Here is a 10576-nt window from a genome sequence, read left to right as displayed (position 1 = left end):
GGAATCGAACTGTAACCTTCTGGTTCATAGTTTGATGCTCAATCATTGAATCACCCTGGCCAGGCAGCAAGCTAATTTTTAAGTTGACAATTTTGCATGGCCCTTGAATGATGTTATAAATATCCAAATGGCCCTTGGCAGACAAAAGGTTCCCCACTCCTGCAACAAACCTTTGCTCTCTCCAAACTGGTGTGCCCAGGAAAACTTCCTAAATAACTTTCAGTCTGCAGGCCGATGCTCTATCCATTGAGCCAAACCGGTTTCTGCTGTATCTTGGTTTCTTTAGCTGTAAAATGATGTTAGCTCTTAGGACTGTTATAAGAATTAAGTAAATTAGTACATGTACATATAAAGAACTTAGAATGGTACTTTGCTCATACAAGCACTTGCAAACACGTTAGTCTTATATGCCAGGCAGTTCACGTGCTATTTCTGTCTCCATTTCAGAGATGAGGAAACCAAGCTGCAGCACTATTAAGTGACTCAGGCAAGAACAGGCAGCTGGGAAGTGACAGAGCCAGGTTCCAACGCAGGCAGTGAGCTCACAGGCCACACACACCTCTCTGCAGAGCAGAGGCAGGCTGGAGCCGCTCCCTTCCTATTAGTCCTCATGCCCCTTCACCCTGTGAGCACTTTCTCCTCTACTAGCGCCATTCTGTTAGTGATTTTTTATCTTCCAAGCCCACTTAGCTAGTGACAAACTATAGGCCCTTAAGAACCATTCTACTTGTATATTATGGTTTTAAAAAAGAGAACTATAAAGCTTCTTTTACTGTATTGTTCTCTCAAGTATTTATTTTTTTTATTTTTATTTTTAAAATATATTTTATTGATTTTTTACAGAGAGGAAGGGAGAGAGAGAGATAGAAACGTTGAAGAGAGAGAAACATCGACCAGCTGCCTCTTGCACACCCCCTACTGGGGATGTGCCCGCAACCAAGGTACATGCCCTTGGCCGGAATCGAACCTGGGACCTTTCAGTCTGCAGACCGACGCTCTACCGCTGAGCCAAACTGGTTTTGGCTCAAGTATTTAAAGATTCTTAAAATTAAAATTTTAAGTTCCCATTTTTCTCCCTGGTTAATCATAACTTTCTTAGAGTGAAAATTTGCATTTTGGGTTAGTAGGAAGTTTAGATATAATAGAATAAGCTGAAATATCAGTAATATTAGATACTGTTTATTAAGCACACGCTAGTGACAAAATTATATTGTATTTAGTCTTCAAAATGACCTTGAAAGTTTAGTATTACCATTTGGTTTTAAAGGTGAAGGAAACGAAGGGTCTTTATAATAGCCAGAAATCCCCAGAAAAATTATATAAGCATAAAATAATATAATAATACCATGAATCCTCTGAAAAAAATAATTATTAGGAGCTCATTTTAGGAGATTAAATAAAATTAAGTTTATAAATTATGAGAGTGGTGTCGATGGTATAAATATGCAATAACACCCTAGTAATTTAATTTTTTGGAGGCCGCATCAATATGCTGCCTAATTGGACATAGAAATCTGCATGGAGTTAACTTAGTTATCCCCTAGAAAGATCCTTTGCAGAACCTGATTATAAGGCAAGACAATAAAATTAGGAGAAAAATGAAATTAGAAGCCTTGAGCTTAGAGGAAGAATGGGGCCACAAACACACCGAGGAAAGGGGTGGATGTGACGGGGCAAGGGTTCATTGGGGAAGTTCTGTCTGACTGTCTTTCCTAAAGCTTCAGGTGTGGGGGTCAGTGTAGGATTTACGCATCATTTTCACAGTCTTCTGTTAAAAAACAGAAGCAGCTGACTTAAGAGTTGTTGGTGTTTTTTCAGTTGGGCTAGGAAAGGGGCACTTTTCTGGTCTTAGGAAGATAATGAAGGACAGTGGGTCTCAGTCTTGGCTCACATCAGAATCACCTGGAGGACTTGGGAAAACAGATTGCAGGACCTCCATCCTGTTTCTGACTGTAGGCCTGTGGTGGGGCCTGAGAATTTGTGTTTCTAACAAGTTCCCGGTTGATGCTGATGCTGATTATCCTGGGACTGCACTTTGAGAACCACTGATTTAGGAGAAGCTTGATTGACTTTCATTCATTTTTGGTTGGGGTGCTTCACTGAGCTGGAAAAAGGTTAGCTAAATCAGAAAGCAGGCCTAATTAAGCAAGTTTATTCTATATCTATAAAAGGCTAAGTTGACTCGTGCATGCACGATACATATAAAGCTCTTGCTGGTGCCAATCGCATGTGTGTGTTTCCATCTGTCACTGTTGAATGTGAATTTGGTTGACACTTTTATAGAGAAAGGGCAAGTAGAGATATTAAAATATTTCTTCCAATTAATTTCCTTTCAGTGTGCCACTAGTATATAAATATTTGCCCAATCTTCTGAGCTCTGAGTGTGTCTGATTGGTTTTCAGTTTATTGTGATGATGGACCGAGTTCAGCTATGTCAGGATGACCTGTTAGGCTTATGTCTAAGTGTTAAAAGCTTCTTTGGTTATATTTCAACTGTGGGAGTCCATAATGGGTCACCCCAAGAGGTGCCTTTGTGGTATGCAGATTGTGTTGAGCTAAAGGCAACTTTAGCTATACGTTCAAGAGAGTCTTCTGTCCCTCCTTTTAACTACTGAGGAGAACATGAATTGAGGGCCTTGTCCGTAATAAGGGATTATCATCAGAGATAACTTTTTTCTCGACTCATCTATAGGGCAGGACAATCTTCTGTTCTTATTATCCTGCAATGAACCTTTGAAGCCCCCAGGTGCATTACCTTATGCCTAGCTCAGGATGTCTTATACACCTCAACCTCCCTTTCTACCTCTGAACCTTTCCTGCATGTGGGATCTCTGATTCTCTTATGTATGCAGGATTCCCATACATATGTATGTATTAAGTTTAGTTATTTTCTCTCGCTAATCTGTCTCATATCTATTTAATTATTAGACAAGTCACGAGAACCTTGAGAGTAAAGGAAAATTTGTTCCTTTCCCACACTACCAAGCAAATCGTTCCCCACTAGGCATTTACTTTCCTCTGTCCATCTTTCTTTCTTTATGCCCTTATTGTGCTCTCTTCTGATCCTTCCTGCTTCTCCCCTGATATAGTGCAATAGTCAAAAGCTGGCCATGCTTTCAGTCACACGGGTAGCCAGCCCTAAGGGTTATCAACTCCACATTTATTGATTTTACACAGAGAGGAAGAGAGAGGGACAGAGAGTTAGAAACATCGATGAGAGAGAATCATCCATCAGCTGCCTCTTGCACACCCCCCACTGGGGATGTGCCTGCAACCAAGGTACATGCCCTTGACCGGAATCGAACCCGGGACCTTTCAGTCCGCAGGCCGACGCTCTATCCACTGAGCTAAACCGGTCCTGGCTCAACTCCACATCCTTACTGAGGATTGTGTGATGTCAGATTGGTACAGGGACTTAAAGTTATGGGCCTGGTTTTATGTTTAATTCATATTGATGTGTTTGTTTGTCTGAGCTCTGAATGAGTTCTGGCCATTTCTGACATTTTGCTAAGGTCGAGACAAGAAAAAAGATAAAAATAATAATTTAGAATAACCTGTTTCCAAAACTCTATAGATACAAATGATAGCTCACGATGTCATTTGCATTTCAATCATCCATTGCTGGATGGCGGATGCTGAGCACAATTAAGCCTCTGAGGACACATCTAGTCAGTGCATCCTTTGATTAAAGAAAATTGAATCAACATACAGTGAGTTCCTGTATTAACATGCAATTTAGGAGGCATTTATGCTGAGCTCAAAATCTAATTAGTGATTTCCTGTTTGTACTATAGTGACTGTTTATTCTATTTTCAGTTCACCTGGGTCTGTCATAAGTTCTCATGGTTGATTTCCATTCAGATGGTGATATACTGTCTTTCATCCCCAGCCTTTTCAAAAAAGGACTCAGGAACTCAATGTACCACAAACAAATGGCAAAGGGGATTCAAAATGAGGACTTCTGATTAAATGCTTAGTTCCCCACGTCATTATTAGAAAGGAGCCAATAAAATTCATTATGTCAATAATGAGAAAGGGGCATTTGCAATGTGCTTTTTCCCATCTGTTGCTGTGAGTGTCCCTCATATGTCTATGAGTGATAAACTACTATTGTTACAACATGCTAGGGTTCACAGGAATTTGGAGGCCATAATTCTACTTCCAACTCAGCTAAGTCCTGCTGATGTTTATGGGTGTTTTAAAGCTTCTTTCCAACCCTATTTTTCTATATGAGATTATGTAAGGCTGAGTTTATAAGGAAGCTGCCTTCCAAATGGCTGTAGACTCCAGGTTGTCACCCAGTGGGTTGGCATGGCTTGATATCTGGGAAGCACACAAAGGAAGCACATTGAGATTTCTGCTGCACCCAAATAACTGGACCTTCAGAATATAGGATATACACATTGTGAGGCAAAAGTAGGGTTACAGTTGTGAGTACCCAAGCAGAGGTTATTCTTGTATTATTATTATTTACTAGAGACCTGGTTCATGAAATTTGTGCATTCAAAGGGGATGGGTTCTTTAACCCAGACTGCACCCTCTCACAGTCTGGGAGCCCTCAGGGGATGTCCAACTGATGGCTTAGGCCTGCTTCTTATGGACATCCTTAGTGCTGCTCCAGAGGCAGGAGAGGCTCCCATCACTGCTGCTGTGCTAGCCAGCCATGAGCCCAGCTTCTGGCTGAGCAGCGCTCCCCCTGTGGGAGCACACTGACCACCAAGGGATAGCTCCTCCATTGAGCATCTGCCCCCGGGTGGTCAGTGCATGTTATAGTGACTGGACATTCTGCTGTTCAGTCGATGTGCATATTAGCCTTTTATTATATAGGATAATGTGTTATTATGGGTAAGGCCTCTAATTCAATTTTTTTTAGGTAGTTAAAGAGAATTTTCACTTGAGCCTGAAACTAAAATTGCCCTTAGCTAAAAAATTTGGGTACCACTGAGACACATCTTGGTGAGGCTCATTCTGCACCCCCACACTGTTCTATTATGTGTATAAATATTGGGAACCATCTTATCTCTTTAGTGAAAAGAACCTTTTGTTATGTTACAATGACTAACTTTATCTCATGAGTTTTGGCTTCAATCCTGTATCCAGTATTCACGCAGCAACTTCAGCTCTTCTGTTCAATATTTACCTTTTATTTTATTTTCTCTAAATCTTTCTAGATTTTTATGTATTAGACTAGAGACCTGGTGCACGAAATTTGTGCATGGGGGAAGGGGGGAGTGAGTGTCCCTCAGTCCAGCCTGCACCCTCTCCAATCTGGGACCCCTCAGGGGGTGAGGGTGCAGGCTGTTTAGGCCTGATCTTCGGCAGTTGGACATCCCTCTCACAATCCAGGACTGCTGGCTCCCAACTGCTCACCTACCTTCCTTCCTGATTGTCCCTAACCGCTTCTGCTTGCCATTCTGATCACCCCCTAACCACTTCCCTGCCAGTCTGATTGATGCCTAACTTTTCCCCTGCCAGCCTGATTGCCCCTAACTTCCCTCCTCTGCTGGCCTGGTCACCCCTAACTGCCCTGCTTTGCAGGCCTGGTCCCCCCAACTGCTCTCTCCTACAGGCCTGGTTCCCCCAATTGCTCTCCTCTGCAGGCCTGGGTCTCCCCCCAACTGCCCTTCCCTGCAGGCCCAGTTGTCCTCAACTTCCCTCCTCTGCCAACCTGGTTACCCCTAATTGTCCTCTCCTGCATGCTTGATTGCCTCCAACTGCCCTCCCTTGCATGCCTGGTCCCTCCCAACTGCCCTTCCCTGCTGGCCATCTTTTGGTGGCCATCTTGTGTCCACATGGGGGCAGTCATCTTTGACCATATGGGGGCAGCCATCTTGTGTGTTGAAATGATGGTCAATTTGCATATTACTCTTTTATTAGATAAGACTAGAGGCCTGGTGCACAAAATTCATGCAGGGAGGTGGTGGTGGGGTTGTCCCTCAGCCCAACCTGCACCCTCTCCAATCTGGGACCCATAGAGGACAGTCAGACATCCCTCTCTACCAACTGCTCACCTGCCTGCCTTCCTGATTGCCCCTAATCACTTCTGCCTGCCATCCTGATCACCCCCTAACCACTCCCATGCCAGCCTGATTGATGTCTAACTGATCCCCTGCCAGCCTGTCTGCCCCCAACTTCCCTCCTCTGCTGTCCTGGTCACCCCTAACTGCCCTCCCCTGAAGGCTTGATCGCTCCCAACTGCCCTCCTTTGCAGGCCTGGTTCCTCCCAACTGCCCTTTCCTGCTGGCCATCTTGTGGTGGCCATCTTGTGTCCACATGGGGGCAGGATCTTTGACCACATAGGGACAGCCATATTGTGTGTTGGAGTGATGGTCAATCTGCATATTACTCTTTTATTAGACAGGATAGAGGCCTGGTGTATGGGTGTGGACCAGCTGGTTTGCCCTGAAGGGTGTCCCGGATCAGGGAAGAAGGAGAGGAGGAGGAGGAACAGGAGGAGGAGGAAGAGGAGGAAGAAGAAGAGGAGTAGTAGAAGGAGAGGAAGGTGAAGGAGAAGAAGGAGAAGAGGGAAAAGGAGAAGAAGAAGGAGGAGGAAGGAGAAGAAGAAGAAGAAAAAAAAGGAGGAGGGGGAGAAGCAGGAGGATGAGAGAAAGGAGAGGAAGGAGAAGAAGGAGAAGGAAAAGGAGAAGAAGAAAGAGAAGGAGGAGGAAAAAGAAGGAGAAGAAGAAGGAGGAGGAGGAGGAGGAAGAGGAGGAAGAGGAAGAGGAGGAGAAAGTAATGATTACCCACATGTTTAAATGCTTAAAATCATATTCTCCCATTCAAGGCTTGAAAGTTATTGGCACTTAAGTATGTATTAAAGGGTTGCATTGGTTACAGTGGGTTGTGTCCTATTTGAAAGCACTTTTGTCTTGCTTAGACTCTCTCTTTGTGACATTAGCAACCATTGATAATGACTAAATCTGTTATATCACTTGAAGTTGCAAAATTTGTGATTTTTAAAAAATATATATTTTATTGATTTTTTTACAGAGAGGAAGGGAGAGAGATAGAGAGCTAGAAACATTGATGAGAGAGAAACATCGACCAGCTGCCTCTTGCACACCTCCTACTGGGGATGTGCCTGCAACCAAGGTACATGCCCTTGCCCAGAATTGAACCTGGGACCTTTCAGTCCGCAGACCGACGCTCTACCACGAGCCAAACCGGCTTCGGCAAAATTGTGATTTCTTATGCATGACTTCTTCATCTATTGCTAAGAATTTCCTTTATAAAAAGAGACCTCTTATCAATTCTTCAGTTACCTTTACATACAGTGTGTATAGGAAAGAGCATCTTCCAAAGGTAACTAATGTGATTATTTTAATGTGTCATTTCTCATGGTTTAAACATGTATGATGCATTCCAATCAATTGCAGGTATAGTCTCATTGACGTTTGAATTGCCCTGTCTTTGTCCAATGGGAGCCTCTTCAGAATATCTCCTGCATCCTTTTGTCACAACCCATTCCAGAAGAACACTCTCTGACCCAAAACTATATAGGATTCTGATAGTAAAACCTGGCTGGAGATGAGCTTAAGATCACAAATAACACCCATAAGAAAGCAAAAAGTGTTTTCTCGGTTTCGCTTGTGAGGTGTCTGCTCTTATGGTGAGCTCCCTCTGAAGTGGCAAATGTACAGGAGCCTGAGTTCCAGAATGGAGGCTGAAGGAGACCCAAAGACACAAAAAGATAGAGAAGTCCAGAATGATCAAATAATGTCACCTCCAAATGAGATGGTGTCTATGGAGCCAGGGATGTTCTAACTGTGGCTCCCCAGGCCCAGGTTTCACAGGAGCCTTCTGGGCATCTGCCAAAGAACCTTGAAAAAGTCTGTGTCAAAAATGTTGAGACCGGGCCAGGAAGGAATCCTGTCAATCCTCTCATCTTCAAGCAGCTGTTCAGAAAGTTCCGCTGTGAGGGTCCATCTAGGCTCAGGGAAGTCTTCAGGCATCTGCTAGCGCTTGCTAGGCAGTGGCTGAGACCCGGTATTCACAAAAAGGAGCAGATGATAGAAATGCTGGTGCAGGAGCAATTCCAGATCATGCTGTGTGAGATGCTCAGAGCTCAGCAGCAGAAGAGTCCATCCATGATCAGGTACCCTAGCTAAATCTCACAGCTTATTATTTCTTGCTCAACCTGCATATGAGATGTTTGGTTAAAGGTTCTCTTTGTTGTAAGTTCTTATTACAGTCATAGGAAATCTAAACCTCAACTTCCTTTGAGTTTGCTTTTGACTAGTTGTAACGAATCGATCAAAACCCATGTCTGGACCTGTTTTTGCCTGAGGCAGCTGTTTCCTGGGACTGAACCACAGAAGGAGTTTCTCTGCCCTCTTGTTAGGACAATCCCAGCCTGCTGTTTGTTTTGCTCTGCTGAATGTCTTTTTGCACTTTGTGTCATCCTTTAATATATTGTTTTTATGTATCCAAAGAGTAATTACTTTAACGTGCAGAATTCTTGATTCTTGCTGTTGTGGCATGAGTGGGAACTTCTGTAACCTCACTAGTAACTCATTTGGGATGTCCTTGAAAAATTCACTTTTGTTTGGTTCTTAAAAAAAAAGAAAGAAAGCAATAAGCAAGAAACAGACACAAAAACAAAAGAAGTAGAGCTCCAAAAAATATATTATTACATAACATAGAACAATCTTAGGGATTAAAGAAATTTTTAAAAGTTAGTTAAATAAACAAAACCAAAAATAAATTGAAACTAAGAAAAGAAAAGAAAAAAAAAAACACCGAGTAAAAAAGAGGAGGTGGTTTAGAAAGTTCTAAGTAGGGCTTATAAAAAACAAAACAAAACAAAAAATCATGATTTAGACCTCTAAAGACATAATAATGAAAAAAAAAAAAAAATACTCCAGTAGGTGGGTAAAACAGGTTCTAAAATTTTTTTTTGAATTTAAATTCTTTATTATATAAAAGTATTATATGAGTCTCCTTTTCCCCCCATTGACCTCTGCCTGAGTCTCCTTTTCCCCCCATTGACTCCTGCCTGGTTGTTCCCCTCCCCGCCCCCCAACTTCCCCAGCACATGCCCTCACCCCCTACTGTCTGTGTCCATTGGTTATGCTCATATGCATGCATACAAGTCCTTGGTTGATCTCTTATCCTCACCCCCACTCCAGTCTTCCCTCATAGGTTGGACAGTCTGTTCCATGTTTATATGTCTCTGGTTCTATTTTTGTTCATCAGTTTATGTTGTTCATTATATTCCACAAATGAGTGACATCATGTGATATTTATCTTTCTCTGACTAGCTTATTCTGTTTAGCATAATACTCTCCAATTGCATCCATGCTTTTGCAAATAGTAAGAATTCCTTCTTTTTTACAGCAGCATAGTATTCCATTGTGTAGATGTACCACAATCTTCTAATCCACTCAGTGGTCAGCAAACTGCAGCTCACGAGCCACATGCAGTTCTTTGGCCACTTGAGTGTGGCTCTTCCACAAAATACCACGTGCGGGCATGCACATACAGTGCAATTGAAACTTTGTGGCCCATGCGCAGAAATCGGTTTTCGGCTCTCAAAAGAAATTTCAGTCGTTGTACTCTGCTGACTAATGAGTTTGCTGACCACTGGGATAGGGTATACCACTCTACCTGCATCCACACATATGGTGTTGAAATGGTCCCAGCATCAGGACCATAACTCGGGGGCCTGTCACTTAACCCACAGGCTTTCTCCAAGGCTGGGCACCGTGTTTGAAGAGAGGCACAGAGGAACGGAAATGAACAGAGTGGGAACACATCCCAGAGTCCATGTCAGCTGAGAATCAGCTAAGAGACGAGGGAGGTTTTGCCTGGAGAAGAGAACACAGGGGTGGCTGAGGGAGGGGAGGTGGCGGGAATGTTGATTTAATATTCACTGTGTGTCAGGCACTGTACAAGGGTCTGGAAATAGAGCGACATTCTGGTCTTCCTAGAGAATATGCTAAATTATAAATATAATGGCTTACATTTTTCTTTTTTATCCTCACCTGAGGACATATTTATTAATTTTTAGAGAGAAAAGAAGGAAGGAAGAGAGAGAAAAACATAAATGTGACACAGAAACATCAATTATTTGCCTCCTGCATGCACCCTGGTTGGGAATCAAACCCACAACCTAGGCATGTGCCCTAACCAGGAATTGACCCCACTCACCCAATGGAGCCAGGGCTTATTTTGGTCAGATACTGACCTGAAAGCCCCAGGTAAATGATCACATTGAATCCCTCAAACCCTCTATGAGGCAGCTATTATTATCATAATGCTCACTTGGCTGGTAAGGAAACAGAAAGAAAAGGTAGAGATCTTGCTGGCAACTGACCCTGGGCTTCCAGGCTGCAGCTCCTGGTGCTTACCCAGGAGGCTTATTGCCCTTCTCCAGCCTCAGGAGGTGTGAAATGCTTGCATGCATGGGTTTGGACTGATGGCAGCCCATCTCCCTGTGTCTCTCATAGTGCCCATGCCAGAGCAGACTGTGGCCTTGAACCATTGCCTGGCCTCTGCCTGTAGGCTGCAGGCAGTGAAGCAGATTGCACAGTGGGGGAAAAATAAAATAAAAGGAAAAGAAATACTTGCAAATACA

This window comes from Pipistrellus hanaki (genome assembly GCF_964339955.1).
Source record: "Pipistrellus hanaki genome assembly, chromosome: 9".
Classification (NCBI taxonomy): Eukaryota; Metazoa; Chordata; class Mammalia; order Chiroptera; family Vespertilionidae; genus Pipistrellus; species Pipistrellus hanaki.
This window is presented reverse-complemented; position numbering follows the sequence as displayed.